The sequence below is a fragment of the Camelus ferus genome, chromosome 2 (assembly GCF_009834535.1).
Source record: "Camelus ferus isolate YT-003-E chromosome 2, BCGSAC_Cfer_1.0, whole genome shotgun sequence".
Classification (NCBI taxonomy): Eukaryota; Metazoa; Chordata; class Mammalia; order Artiodactyla; family Camelidae; genus Camelus; species Camelus ferus.
The window spans coordinates 30,332,946-30,349,116 of record NC_045697.1 but is presented as its reverse complement, the minus strand read 5'-3'; the positions used below and the strand labels follow the sequence as shown (position 1 = coordinate 30,349,116).

Here is a 16,171-nt window from a genome sequence, read left to right as displayed (position 1 = left end):
TCGCCCCCGCGGACCCGGACCAGCTGGGGAGAGTGCGGCTGCGCGGAAAGTTTGGCGTCCGCGTAGTGTTCATCGCTGCTGTTTTTGCGTCTTGCTTTGAGGTCTACAGGTGAATTGTTTGCTTCTTAACAGCCAGGAAAGCTTTCATAGAAATGACAGCCTTTGGGCGCTCTGCCTACTTTTCTGTTTTCTGGGCTCAGATTCTGGCCCTTGGTGTTGGAAATGGGAGGTAGGGTGGGAAGATAGGAGAATAGCTTTCTGAGACTCTCTGAGAAGCCTTCCCTGGGTAAGCCCAAGCTTAGGCTACAATGTCCTCAGTACATCGTTAACACTATCGTGTGGCCAGTACCATGAAGGCAAGTACCCAGGGAATCAGTTACTTGCACTGCTAACCTCTGAACCTCACAACCCGGTGTAATATAGTAAAACATGGCTTATGCATTCATAATTTGTCTGGGTAAAAAGAAATGTGCAGACACATACATAGGAGTCAGTGTGGTCCCAGAGAGAAAGACCAGAACGACATTCAGTGGGCATTAACTGTGTTTATCTGACATGTGCCTTTAGGTCTTAGCTCATGCCTGGAAAGAGGCCTGCCTTGACCACCCTAGCTATTGTAGGGGAGAAAACTTGCCACCCCAAAATGTGTTTCTTTGGCATGAGAGTTAATTTAGGCTAATTATTTTAAGGTCCGAAAGACTCACATTTGACCTTTCCCCTAACTGCCTAGAACAATATAGATAGATGACCTATTCCAAGAAGGGGGCTTTTCAACCATATTATGAACTAGATATGTAGGTGAGAACCTAGCAAATTCTGTTAAAGTTCTTGTGTCTTTTGTTTCTGTATGGCCCACCAAAATTGGCTTTTTCAGCTCTGTCATTGCGCCCCCACCCCGAAGTTCTGAACTACTACCCTCAACATCTTCTTTGGTCTTTAACTGAAGATGGTATTTAAGGTGAAGGTTTCAACTATTTTGATGAGTTACTTACTCAGTTTTCCTTGATCTCTCCCTTGTCAACATGTTAAAATTTTGGTTTTTTCCCCCTATTAATCTGCCTCATGTCAATTTAACTCTTAGACCACCAGAAAAACTTAGAAGGGCAGAGGAAGATTTCCTCCTGATGCTCCCTAATAGGCCTCTTTATTCTCTGCTCTGTTGCCCTGTATACTTGTCTTTAAAATACCTATAGATATTTGAAATAATCTATGTATTTTTAAAAAATTTTCTGCCTCAGAATAAAAAATAAGCATCATGATGCTGAAATCTTTGTTTTGCACATTGCTGTTTCCCAGGGGTTAAAACAATGCCTCACACAAGTAAATTAACTGAATGGAATGCATGGTGGTTTGTTTTAAAAGTAATTAGTTGCTTAACTGTTGGCAAACCCAAGTTCATGAGGCCAAAAATGTTGGCGTTTGAAGTGAAGAAAGGTTTTTTGCAGGGGCCAAGCAAGGACAACAGGTAGCTGGTGCTCAAAAAGCCCTAACTCCCCAATGGTTCTCAGAAAAAGTTTTTAATAGGCAAAATCTGGGGGAAGGGCTGCAGAGTGTGACCTTCATCTGATTGGCTGGTGGTGAGGTAACATGGTGGTGGTCCTGGAATCTCAGTCATCAGCCTTCTGGCTCCAACCAGTCAGAGTCCACTTGCTTCTGCCCAGCCTGAAGTTACCATCCTCCACCTGGGTCTGGGGAGGGGGTCTTAGTTCCTGTGGATGAATTCAGAGATGCATCATTTTGTTTGTTTATCCACTGAGGAAGAACCGGAACCCAGCTTTACTGCTGCACCATTGTTTCTTGACTGCACCTCCTTTTTTCTGTGTTCCCTCTCTTCCCTAATTAGTAACTGTTTGAAACTGCCCTTTGGAAGTCAGGGAGGGTCTAGAAGGCTCAAGCCTTTTTCCTATAAACAAGAAATGGGGACATGGACAGTCTTCACAGGGTCCTGCTCAGTTTCACTGCAAAATAACTAATTTAAGGGAAAGTAAATTAGTATGTTCCCAATTTTATGAAGATCAACACAGTCTTACACTGATTGAGAAATTACCAGATTAGTGAGGTCATGGTGATTATTGCAAGAATGGTAAGTGAATTTAACTTCCTGTGACAAATGTAGTTTAAAGCATTAGGTAGTTAAACATTAAAAAATGCTGTTCCATTAATATTTATATCTCTAGATTATTCAAAAAATCTGAATATTACTGGAAAGTTCTTAATGCTTTCCTTGTAAACAGATTTTTAACAGAAATCCAACTTTGTGATATAAAATACATAAAGGCTTAACTCTAATTTTATGGTAACTATGCAACTATCCATTAACCTTTACTATATTGCCAACCTATATGGATTCTTAAAGTTAGCCCCCGGTTTCAACTATCATTTTAAACAAGACTGATCAAAATTTCATGGGGTTGCTTTTTATGCACAATAGGATTTTAGTTTTCTTTTTGCTTATGAGACAGGAAAGAAGGGGGCAGGGCACAGCCATTCAAGGAATGATGCAGCAATTAACATCAAAATGGTAAAAGATTCAACTCCCAGTAGGCCTTGAGGCTCAAGATGGTGGGAGATTTGACTTCTAGTAGACCTTGAGCTTCATTATATGCCCATTGTAATGTATTAGCATGGTGAATAATAACATGCCCACAGATGCCATGGCAGTTCCAAGGCTAAACATAAAAAGTCAAAGAGTGGGCAATGGCCAACTTCCTGGGAATCCCAGCCCCTTCCCCAGGGTAGTTAAAGTGGTCCTCCCATTGTTAGCATAGAAAGCTACCGAACCCATAAAAACTGGCAACACAGTGCCTCAGTGCCTCATCTCTCGCTCCCACCTCTTTGGAGACTGCCCACACTCTTTGTCTATGGAGTGTGTGCCTACTTTTACTCTAATCTGAGCACCCAACACCCACACCTCATGGCCTTTCTCACAGCCTACACTCTATGCAGTATGTATCTCTCTAAATAAATCTGCTTTACTTAACCGTGGCTCGCTCTTGAATTCTTTCCTGCGTGAAGCCAAGGACCCACACCTAGCAGGGGCAAGTCCCAAGGACTCAACCGAGACCTGGGACACCACCCTTCTCGTGCCCCACATCCATTTTTCCTGCATCATCTCATATATATTTTCTAATAATTCTTAGAGGGATATTCGTTCCTTTTGCAATAAGAAGCATTTATTAAAATACTTTTTTTTTGCAGAGTTAAAACTTTTTAATTTAATAACACAACTGTATGATGTGGAGAACATAATGCTGGTGCATACCACATTTTCACATGTGTTAGTTTTTTCCTGCCCTCTTTTCCCCTGATATAGCTGAAAATAAGCCATAATAATATAACATGGTATAACTTTTCTTAGATACTGTATTAATTTTAATAAACCTCCAAAAGCCTTGACTGGCCGAGCAGTTTGAAAAATAAAGTGGATCATGCTGTCACCATGTTTAACCCTCACAATGCTGTGTCACATAATAAGTTATCCATGGACTTGGATTAAAATACTTATGATGCAGTTGTCTTGATGTTAACACCTATATTGGCATCACGTATTTGTCCTGCTGGATAGGCTTCAAAATTTCCCCAAGTGCTAAAAATTAAGGCAATGTTGTAAGCAAACAAGGTAGGGGGTCCCTAAAGAAAGAGAACCAAGACTTTCTTGACATAAGAGAAGCCATTTTTGGCCAAAGCTGTTTTGTGATCTAAGCCTGACAACAATGCTTGCCCTTGAACAGGTCTCGGTAATTAATGATCTTAAGGGAAATGAAGGAGTGTAGGAACAAAGGGAAAGCAGTCAAGAAACAATAGTTCTGCAATAAAACAGAGTCCTAGTTCCTCCTCAAGGGATATACATAACAATCTGATGAATGACTCTGAGTTCTGCAGGAACTAAGGCCCCCACTCAGGTGGAGGACAGAATGATGGTGTTGGCCTTTTCTTACCCTCATGACTTCAGTCAACTAAAGCTTGGACTCTGTCAACCTTTGCCCCAATTCTATGCTGAGTTCTCCTCTGTTCAAGACCCTTCATGTATATACATGTATCCTTAGCTTATAAAATGTCCCCAGTTTTGCTGTTGGGGAGACACTGCTTTGGGAAAGATTCCCAGTGTTTTCCGTACTTGCTGCAAGTAATAAATCCTCCCTTCTCCTGATCTTTGGCTCGGTTTTGTCTCTTAGCTCGACACCCACCAAGAGGTGAACCCAGTTTTCAGGTAACAGTGTCAGTTTTAAAGTTCCTTAGGGAAATTTCCTTTGATCCTAAATTCTTTGAGAAATCTCATTCTTACTTTATTTTAATGTTCAACTTGAGACATATTCAGCAGCTCCCTGTATGTACTAAACAGGTCAGATTCCAGTATCATAGAGCTTATTTTCTATTGGAGGAGACAGAAAATTTAAAAATAATTAGATAATTTCAAAGTATGATAGTAGCAGTAGAACTAATACTGATCATTTACTAATTGCCACACACTTTATGTGCATTATCTCATTCATCATGAAACAGCAGGACCCTGTGGGGCCCTCTCTGGTACAAATCCTTTCCTTGTCTCCCATTTCTTGTTTGTAAGAAGTAGGCTTCATTCAGCCTCTTGACCTTCCCTGAGCTCCAAAGGGCAGATTCAAACAGTTGCTAATTAGGGAAGGGAGGGAATGCAGTTAAGGGAGGAAGGGTCTGGAATCAATAGTGCAGCCTTGAAGCAGGGTCCAGGTTCCCCCTCAAGGAATATACACAACACTATCTTTGAGTTCTGCAAGAACTAAGGCCCCCCAGCCAGGTGGAGGATGGCAGCTTCAGGCGGAGCACAAGGTTCCTGGAATATCACCCTATTACCTCACCACCAGCCAATCAGAAGAAAGTCACACACACCCTGCAGTCCTCACCCCAAATTTTGCCTATAAAAATTTTCCCCCCAAAACCATGGGAGAGTTCAGGGGTTTTGAGCATGAGCTGTTGGGCCAAGTGATGTCCTTCAAAGTCCAACGACCCGTATTCCTAGGCTCTCAGATGTCTGCCTATGATCCCTCAACAGATAAAGGACATACTTTACTGGGCATGTTTCCCCTAACAGACTAATTGCCCTCGATAATTCTCAGGCTGGCTTGTTTCAGCCCACCTTATCAGAGTCATAAGCCCCACCACCCTTCACCCTAAACCTCTTACCTCACCTACAAGCAGAGACCTGTGCACAAGGCAGTCATGCACCCTGTGAACCAACCTTATAAAAGACCCCAACAACTGGCCCTTGGGGCTCACACAGGCACCTCTCATCTGTGTGGCCCGCTGTTGCCTATAGCAGCGAACCCTAATAAACTCCTCTCTATTCCCATACTTTGGTAAATTCTTTTACCAACCCGTGTGTCACCATGTCACCAACCAGCCGCCACGTTGTCCCACAACATGAACCACTGGTCCTTGGCCCTGCAGTAAACCTTTCTCTGCTCCAAACTCTGACGTTTTGGTTTGTTAGAGTTGGAATCACAGAGAGTAAATGAGATTGAGGCCTGCAGACTTGCCATGGAACGCCACAACATAGGGCAAGAGGTATATATATAAATCAGATGAATGTAGTTCACCACTGCTCGCTAGGAGTCAGCTGACAGATAAAGCAAGTCTTGCAAGGACTTACCAAAGCATAGGGACCTCAGTTTCTCCTCAGTGGGGCCTGTTGGGATCGCCATGCATCCTTACTCACAGTGAGCAAGGTAAGTCACAATTTCCTATAGAAAGAGCACAGCAACTTTACCACCATAGGTACTTACCACAGTTAGGCAGTAGTTAAGATATTGCCTGTTTCCCTTCTGACCCCACCATCAGAAGAGCAAGCACGCTCTCCCCTTCAATGTCGCATGACTTTTTGTTACATTCCTAAAAGGCTCTCTCAGCCTCTAGGACCCTTTCCCTCTCTTATAGGGACCCACATGCCCTGTCCCAGAATTCCAGTCAATTTTATCATCCACCATCTCCTCCCATCTCTCCTTAGGTACCCTCGCAATTCTGCCTCTCCAGCATTACTAGCCTGCCTGCCCAGCTCACTCCCGTGTTCTCCCGCCTAACCACATCATGTTGGCTTTGCAGCAGTGATTCTCAACCAGTGGCATCTTTTGGCAGTGTCTGGAGACATTTTGGTTGTCACAGCTGGAAACTAGTAGCATCTAGTGGGTAGAGGCCAAAGATGCTGCTAAACATCATACGAGGCGCAGGGTAGCCTGTCACAACAAAGACTTAGACCCCTCAAAATGTCAATAGAGCCGCTGTTGAAGAACCCTGCTTCTCTGAGTCACAGTTCAAAACTGCATATTAAAGGCAATGCCCACCAGCTTCTACCAAATATGTGTATGTATGTGTGTGTATTTGTGTATTTCTAAATTCTGGAATCCTTACCCATGCATCTTAATACTGATACTTTTTCCTATCGTCCAGCTCTGTCCATTTCACCATCACTCTTGAGAATCAGGGAGAGAGAAATACGGGATAATACTTCTCTTCTTGCCTCAAATATCTATGCAAGTGAGGATAGGAAGGCAAAAAGATACACAGGGCTAGATTCTTGCTCTATTTTATTCTCAGCTTCTTGTGAACTTCCAAATATTATAGCAGCGTGGACATGCTTCATTACAGCTTCTTTTTCCCACCAACTTCACTCTGCTATCTCCTAACACCGTCAAAATTCCTTTCCTTGTCTTTGGGTAGCTTGCTGGAAATATTTTTGTGAGACATCTATATATAAAAATACATATATACACATATATATCATATATACACACACATATATATATCAGATTTCTGTGAAATTTTACACTGATTATTTCTAAAAATATCCAGGCCATCTTTTTAGCCTTTTTTTTTTAAGGGGTTGAATTGAGTTGACTCTGGTATTAATTTTGGCTATGCCATTTTTACTTCTGGACACAGCAGCTACAGAGAAACTGAAATGGGAGGAGAATAATACTGCCCCTGCCCTGAATTTCCTGGTTTAGAAGGAAGGGACTTTGGAAAAGGGAGGCCAAAGCATGGTTTGTAACAAGCTGAAAATATGCCCTTGAAAGCTGATGCCTAAACTGTGCCTGTGAAATCGTAAACAAGCTTGACCATGGGTTTGACTTACTTACAATAAGGAAAAAACCAGTTGAAGAATTTCACTTTCCTCTTTATACTTAAACAGAAGTAGACTATCAAGAGCCTTTGATGGTCTTTCCAAAGAATTAGGGCAAATGGAAGAATAGAATAAATAGAAAAGAACTAAACAAACAAAAGAAAAATTTAAAAACAGCAGCAAAAATGTTTTTAAAAAGCTAAAAACATTTTAGAAAGTGTCAAAAGAGTAATTACTAAACCCACATGGCTGTGACAAATGAACTGCAATCAGAGGCCATAGTACAAAAAATAATTATTCATTAACTTGCACTGCTACATGTTATTCCAGCAATGACAGTGAATTCTGAACATAAATCTCTAATTTAGCAGAGTCATTCCTGTAATAGACTTGCAAAAAAAAAAAAAAAAAAGAAAAAAAAAAAGAAAAAAATGAAAGGTTATAGAAAAAGTAGTTAAACGGTGTCAAGACTAGTCATAGAGTCTAGTATACCATTTGACCTGGGCAGTAGGCTGCTCACTGACCTGCCTGCTGAATACCCCTCTGGGTTTTATGGTTAACAAGCAAGAAGCTCTGAGATGGCCCAATATTTTACACCCCTGCTGCTTTTTTTGATAATGGGCTCACACTCTTACTCCTTTTCCGTAAGTGAAGCTTCATGTTGTTGACTCACTCCACCCCCCAGACAATGAATAAAGTCCATGATGGAATCATACTCCAGGCAGTGGATTTGGGCTATTATTTACCAGGATGTCAAATAAGAAAATATGCAACTGATAAAGCTTAGAAGCAAAGTCAGGAATAAGGAAAGTAAATTTGAAAGCACAGATTGTTTAATGGTTGCTATTGGAAACAAATTCTGGATTAAACAAAGTTTTTTTTTAAATTGCAGTTTAGTTAGTTTATAATGTGTCAATTTCTGGTGTACAGCATAATGTTTCAGTCATACATATACATACATATATTCATTTTCTTATACTTTTTCATTATATTGAATATAGTTCCCTATCGTATACAGAAGAAACTTGTTGTTTATATAGTAGTTAGTATCTGCAAATCTCAAACTCCCAATTTATCCTTTCCCTCCTCTTCCCCTCCTTGTAGCCATAAATTTGTTTTCTGTATCTGTGAGTCTGTTTCTGTTTTGTGAATAAGGTCATTTGTGTCTTTTTTTTTCTTTTAGGTTCCAAATATGAGTGATATCTTATGGTATTTTTCTTTCTCTTTTGGCTTACTTCACTTTGAATGAGGATCTCTAGGTCCATCCATAATGCTGCAAATGGTATTATTTTATTATTTTTTATGGCTGAGTAGTATTCCATTGTATAAATATAAATATACTATAACGTTTTTTTAAGGGGCAATAATTAGGTTTATTTATTTATTTATTTTTAGAGGAGCTGCTGGGGATTGAACCCAGGACCTTGTGCATGCTAAGCATGTGCTCTAGCGCTTGAACTATATCCTCCCCCCTACTGCAACTTCTTCATCCAGTTATCTCTTGATGGATATTTACGTTGCTTCCATGTCTTGGCTATTGTAAATAGTGCTGCTATGAACACTGCAGTGCATGTATCTTTTTGAATTAGAGTTTCCTCTAGATATGTGCCCAGGAGTGGGATTGCTAGATCATATGGCAAGTTTATTTTTAGTTTTTTGAGGAATCTCCATATTTAAACAGTTTTTAAAACTAAATTCAGGTCTCCTGATTCAGAATTTTTTAAAAAATGATAGAATTCAGTGCCAGAGAAGGACATTTATATTTTGGGGCTGCCCAGCATATTTTGAACATACTTCCATTATCTGGGGAATCTTCTACCGTGTGAGTTTATCCCTCCGAGCTAGGAGGCGAGACGCCGACTTGCTTTCCCAGGCTCCTTTCCAGCTAGGGCCTGCAGATGTGACAGAGCCTCAAACCAACCAACCATCAGAAATCTGAGAGGCTTCAGTTTGCAAGAAAGTAATGGGAAAAGCAAGGCATCTCATGGAACATATTTTTGATGAGGGAAGAGCTGCAAGGCAAAGATATACAAATTCAGAGGCAGTAGGGCAGATGTCCTGGAGAGTGTCAGCAATATTGACAACTGTGTCCAGTGGAAACTGCAGTAAGAAGCCACATAGTTCCTGGTTATAGAGCTTCCAAGTCAGCATCTCGCCTCCTTTTTAAAAAATTTGGTAACTATGCAATATCCTTAAAAAAAAAAATCCTTTTCTGTGGGGAGGGTATAGCTCAGTGGTAGAGTGCATGCTTAGCATGCATGAGGTCCTGGGTTCAATCCCCAGGACCTCCATTAAATAAACATATAAACCTACCTAAATTTTTTTTAAAAATAAAAGCAAAACAGAACAAAAATCCTTTTCTGTTTAACTAGGATGGATGTTGTTCACGCATATAGTGTGTATTTACTGAATACCTACCATGACCTAAACTGGCTTTTAGCAATGAAAAAACAAAACATGATTCTGATCCTAAAGAATCATGGGGGAGACAGATTATAAACAAAATAAACAAAGAAATAGACAATGATGCTATGTGTTACATGATAAGCAGTATAAGACAATGATACGTACTATAGAGAAAAATAAAGCAGGAAATGAGAAGAAAAAATGCCAGTGTAGAGGTAGGGTGTAGTGTATTTAAATAAGGTGGCGAGGAAAGGTCTCAGCAAGGTGACATTTGAATAGAGACCTGAAGGAGGTAAAGGAATGAGTCAAATGGATATGGAGGACAACATTCTAGGTAGAAAGGACACAAGGGGTGCTTGTGTGCTTGGAACAAGCAGGAGTGTGCTTGGCACATTCAAGGAAAAGCAAGAAAGCCAGTGGGGCTGGAACACAGTGAACAAGGGGGAAAGTAGTAGGAGATGAGGACCAAGGGGAAGTGATCAAGTAGGTGCTGGTGGGTCACTGCAAGGGCTTGACGGTGGGAGCCACTGAAGGATTTGGAGCAGAGCAGACATGTTCTGATGTATAATTTAATAGCATCATTGTGATTACTGCACTGAGAACAGGATAGGGAAGGGGGCGGGCAAAAACAGAAAAAAGAGAAAAGTGAGGAAGCTATTGTAACAGTCTCCGTGAGAGATGAAGGTGGTTTGGATGGTGGTAGCTGAGGCAGGTGAAGAGAAATAGTTAGATTCTGGATATATTGTGAAATGTAACTGACAAGATTTGTTGACGGATTGGTTTGGGAACATTCTGAAGACCTAACGCTTCTGACAAGTAGTATTAGCTTATATGATTTAATGTGTGTTCTAAGAATCAAAGGAGGAAATAAATGGATTCTTGGCATTAGTAGTAGTACAAACCTGCTCTTATATTGATATAGAGCTTTGGCGTTAACACTATCTGATGCATATAATGACATATATCATCATTACTATGTTGAAGTCATTTCTAAAGTATTTATTTTCAGTGCTTACTATGTACAAGATATCATAATTTGACATCACCAATAATCTAAATAGTACTAGAGTTTAAAAGCTCTTCAACATCCATTATTAAACTGACAAACACCTGTGAGATAGGTGTTTATTACCTATTTTACAGATAAGGAAATTGAAACTTAGAAAAGTAAGTGATGTGCCTCAGTTCATGTAGTAGTAAGTGGCAGACCCAGCCATGAACGGGGCCAGAGCCTTTAACTCACAGGTGAGAGTGCAGTACTTCCAGCAACACTCTACAGTGGCATTCCGCCACCTCCTAGGTTTCACTTTTATTTCTTCATTATAAAATAGTTTCTATGTATGTGTCTTGAACACTAAGCCTATACTCTCTGGACAAAACTGTCCCCTTGCCAAGTTCTTATATTAAAGTCCTAACCCCCAATATGACTGTGTTTGGAGACAGGACCTTTAGCAGGTAATTAAGGTTAAATGAGGTCATGAGGGTAGGGCCCTAAGCCAATAGGTGGCTTTTTAAGAGCAGGAAGAGAGAGCTATCTTTCTCTTTCACCATGTACACAGGTCAAAGAAAGGCCACCTGAACGTAAAGTGAGATGGTGGCTAACCTACAAGCCAAGAGCCCTCAGGATGTAATCTGTCTAGCTGGCACTTTGACCTCGGACTCCCCAACCTCCAAAACTGTGAGAAAATACATATCTGTTGTTTAAGTCACCCAGTCTATGATATTTTGTTATGGCAGCCTGCACATAATAATGCACCATGTTATGGGAGAGGAAGGTGTTTTATTCTATAATAAAGCAATCTTCATGTTGGCCAATTTAATCACTTACAAAATCCCAAATGTTTTGTCATGGCTTCCTTTTCAGGCCGTGTAACCCAAACCACACAAAGTCCACAAGTCCACAAGCCTGTGGAATGTTTTAGTCTATTTTACTTGTCCCTAAGCTCCATTCACAATCATGGAGTACTTAGTTCTGGACTCTGGGGGAACAGCATGTGGTAACACCAAGGTCGCCAGAGAATCTCTGACAATCTTCGTATCTTCAGTATCTCTGCTGTTTGGTACGTTAGCCAATAGTCGTATGTGGAGAGTGAGCATTTGATACATGGTTGGTCTGAACTGAGATGTGCTGTAAGAATACAATATATATTGTGGGCTTAATATGAAAAAAGAATGTAAAATTATGAATTAATAACTGTTGAAATGATAATGTTTTGGATATAGTGGGTTAAATAAAACATATTATAAAAATTAATTTCACCTGTTTCTTTTTACTGTTTTTAGCCACTAGAAAGCTTTAAATGACATATGTGGCTTGCATTTGTACCTTGCATTATATTCCTATTGGACAGCACTGCTCTATACACACACACGGTCTCTTAGTTCTTTTGATACACTCACTCCTTGAAGTCTCAGCTCGTTCTTCCTGGGTCTTGCCTCCAAAGGACATTGTCAGTCTTCCTGTGCTCCAGCTGGTTCTGCTTTTGATAGTGAGCAGGTTTCAAAACTTGAATATGCTTGAGACAGAGGGAAAAAGTCCCCATGAAGGGTCTGACCCCCAGATAAAATATCTAATGCAATTAGATCTTTCCTCATTGCACTGATACTTTTCTCCTTCACTACTGTAGGTAACATTATTTAAAAATACCCTTCTATAAAAGAAAAAAAAAAGATGAATTTTATTTGGGAAAACAAACAAACTAATAAAAATCCCCCAGCCCTTCTAATAATGTAGTCTTTAGAATTAAACATTCTAGAAAATGGAAGGAAGTGATAGGGAATGTGAAACCCTGTCCCATCATATATATATTTGTGATTTTTTTTAATGGTATCCAAAATTATAGAAATCCAAACTTAAAAAAATTTTTTTTAAATTGAAGTATACTCAGTTTACAATGTGGTGTTAATTTCTGGTGTACAGCATAGTGATTCACTTACACATATATACATTCCTTTTCATATTCTTTTTTATTATAGGCTATTATAAGGTATTGAATATAGTTCCCTGTGCTATGCAATGGGACCTTCCTGTTTATCTATTTTATGTATAGTAGTTAGTATCCATAAATTAGTGATTTTGATCCAATATTTCCCTCTATTTTTCAAAAGAGTGGTTAAACAGATTACCCAAGCTCACAGATCTGTATGAAATAGTTACTTCTGAAGCCAGGATTCTGGCCCTTATTCTGTTCTCTTGCCATTATATCACAATATCATGTAATCTCTAAAGTTTAAGCTTTCTTTGGCAATTCAAAATTTTACAGTATCTGGTAGGGGAGAAAATGGGAGGTGGTCATTGTTACAAATATCAATTATTACCAAACAGTACGTGGAAAATAATTACAGTTACTTCTGCTGTTTGGGATATAAATAAATGAGGAGTTATGTTAACAACTGCTCAATTTATTCAATAAAGTACTCCACAGAATTGTTCTAAATTAGAGATGATGATGATAATGACAGCCAAAATGTTTTGAGCCCTTTACGTGAACACTGTGCTAAACACCCTATGTGCTTGAGCTCATCTTATCATTTCACCATGCATGGGGTATCATTACCCCATTTTACAGGAAAAAACAGAGATCACATAGTTAAGAAGTGACTGAAACTAGGTCTGTCAGACTCACAGCCCCAGAGCTTGGCCATGCTCTACAGCCTTTCAATGATCTTATCTCTGCGTCTTCCCAGGTGTCTCAAAGTGCACCCAATTTCTGCCCTAAAAAAGACAGGATTGTAAATTCTGGGCATCATTCTCTGCACATTTCAGATAATTTAGTTTCGAGCATGTCTTAGATTGTTTTTGTATCCTTCTTATGAATTCATCTGGCATAGCTTAGAAAGAGCATGTTTTGGAGAAGACTTTTAATCATTTACTGATTTTTGAAGACGTACTTCTGGAGAGAGCTCTTATAGTTACAGAGACTGATCTGATTGTGCCAAGTTATAGCATGTTTGCTTTCTGTCCCTTGCCTTTATGTCCCCGGAATCGTAGGAGTTAAAAAAAAAAATCCACCTGTCAACATGAGGCTTTGTATTTTTTTTTTCTTTCAATTTTAAAAGTTCTTTTTAAAAAAATTTTTATTGACGTATAGTCAGCTTACAGTGTTGTGTCAATTTCTGGTATGCAGCATAATGTTTCAGTCATACATATAAATACACATACTCATTTTCTTATTTTTTCATTATAGATTACTATAAGATATTGAATATAGTTCCCTGTGCTATACAGAAGGCCTTGTACTTTAATAAGGGAAAAAGGAAAATATTCTCTTAAGGGGTCCAAAGTTTTTTTTTTGCCCAGAAAGGTTTTGACTTAAAACATGGAAACAAGTTTTTACCAATACTGACTCATGAAGTAGAATCTTGAAAGTAGTTCTTTAAATTCCAGGAGTCCCAGAATATCCTAAGGTAAAATGAGAAGCATAATATAATATAAAATGTAGCTATTTATACCAAGTTCTACAGTGTACAAATATGTTCACCTCAAACAATCCTCAAAATAATTCTCTACTGGTCACATTCTACAAATGTGGAAATAAGAGGCCCAAGGAAATTAAAGGAATGTCTAAGGACTAGACCATTTGTGGACTTTCTGACATTACTCCTGCTGTATTTGTGTTTGTTAACTCCTTGATTATGTTTTAACATTTGAACTGGTATGTTGGTTGAATCTATCACCAGAAAGAAAACCAGAGACATCCTGAATAAAAAAAGAGCCAGGAGAATGTGGCAAAACATTTATTTACTTTCCCATGGAGTCTCTTATGCGACCATAACAGAGAGTCCACCTCAGAGAGACAGTAGTCACTTTTCCCTTCTGGCCCCTAGCCTCTCCACCATCTGTCTCTTTATTCATCCCTTCTCCCACATCTTTCCTTGCCCCCTACCTCCCATTATCTTGGACTGGCAATGAAGGATCATTTCGTTCCCAAAAGGAAAGGGAAAAAAAGCCCTCTGGTGGGTTCTAATTCTAAGAGTGAATGTTTAATTACTCACTTTGAAAAAGTATTTCCAGCAATATATCCATATAACTAAAAGAGCCCAAATTAAAAAATTAAAAAATTTTCCTAAAAACTGTTCCAGTATTTTTGTAAGGATTGTTTCGCTTTTATTTTGTTATTAGGATTGACCTCAGGAAAGGAAAATAAAGTTCATTTAAAAAACCGTTCAAAATAAGCCCAATAATACAGTAAGCCCTTAAAGGAAGCTTAGCACCTAGGAAGCTAGGATCTTGAAAACTAATAGTGATTATTAGTAAAAAGGTCATTTCTAAACACTTCAAAAGATAAACTATATGCTTTGGATAGTACTAAATTAAACTGCAAAACATGAACCTGGTAATTCACAGTATCAAGGACCATTATTTCAAATCAGAGAAACCTACATATATAACTATTTTTTATGACTTAATGACAAAAAAAGGTATCAACTTTATTCTAGATCAGTTCGTTTCATTTCTTTGTCTTGAGGGTTTGTGGTTTGTTACTTAAATGAAATGGCCTACTACTCTTGGAAGTCTATGTATAAATGGTTGTAGAGCTCCAAATGTAAAGAATTTAATGAAAAAATACTATAAACTACTATTTTTTAAAGAATATAATTTTAAAAAATAAAATTGGGAATAAATTGACCTAAATTCCAGTTTATTTGAAAATATCTACAATTTAAAAAGAAATATGGTTCTACTGTTATATCCCTCTCTTAATTTAATGGCATGGCCCCAATTACGTAAGTAATTGGTTAACAGCACTCCCTTCCTTGAATCATTGACCTAGTCCCACTCTCTGTTAAAACTGCCAAAGTCCCACACTCCCCATGTTTTCAAGGATGAGATCATTGGATACACGAGCTCCTTTAGGAGAGAGAAAGTGAAGTGGGAAGGCAAAATCTTCCTATCACTTCCTCTAGAGGGTGGTGGTCTCTGTGTCTTTGAGGACAGCAATAGAGGGGAAAAAGTCTTCCTTTTACTGAAAAACACTAGAATTTCCCCCTCCTCTCATGTTATGCTTATTGTTATAAAATTGTGTCTTTTTCATATCAGGGCATTACTCTTAGTCAATCACTTCTAGTCACCTAGTCTAAAAGACCTATGTTAATTATAATTATTGTTTTTTTAAAATATTGATCTTAAAAAAGGATCCTCATCTTTTAGAAACACAACAAAATTTTTACTAAGTGTTATAGAATAATGTGAAATTAAACCAGAAGAGAAAAGAGGTGAAAATAGACAAGGGTGGCCATGGTGGAGGATTGTAATGAGGGTTGAGTGATAATATGGAGGTTCATTATACTATTCTATTTTTATGTATGTTCAAAACTCACCATAATGAGTTTAAAAAAAAAAAAACAACTTTGCTGACAAACCACCTGTCTAGACTGGTAACTCTCAAGGATCTTGGTTGACCACTGCTTTGAGGAGTCTTCATTCAACCAAGCTACAGGAATGAGATAAACTTTCCCTTCCCAAAGCTCAGAATTATTTTATAATCAGCTTCAAATACTCCTATATACTAAGGGAAAGAGCATTATGAATCAACAATGCATATGTTCCTAAGACTCTATACCACTAAATCTTTAGAAATCAATTCTCCTAATACTCTTTTTAAAAAATGTATTGAGCTACCACTTTTCCCCTGATGTGGACAACTCATTTACTAATTCAATATTTATTCA

The 16,171-nt window shown here is 38.7% G+C and overlaps 1 long non-coding RNA gene across 1 annotated transcript; it reads left to right on the top strand.

Moving 5' to 3' along the window:
* Positions 1 to 7: 7 nt before the first annotated feature.
* Positions 8 to 7,525, top strand: LOC116668667. Its single transcript, XR_004325900.1, has 2 exons — positions 8 to 109; positions 5,981 to 7,525. It is a non-coding gene; the product is annotated as an uncharacterized LOC116668667 (long non-coding RNA).
* Positions 7,526 to 16,171: the final 8,646 nt, after the last annotated feature.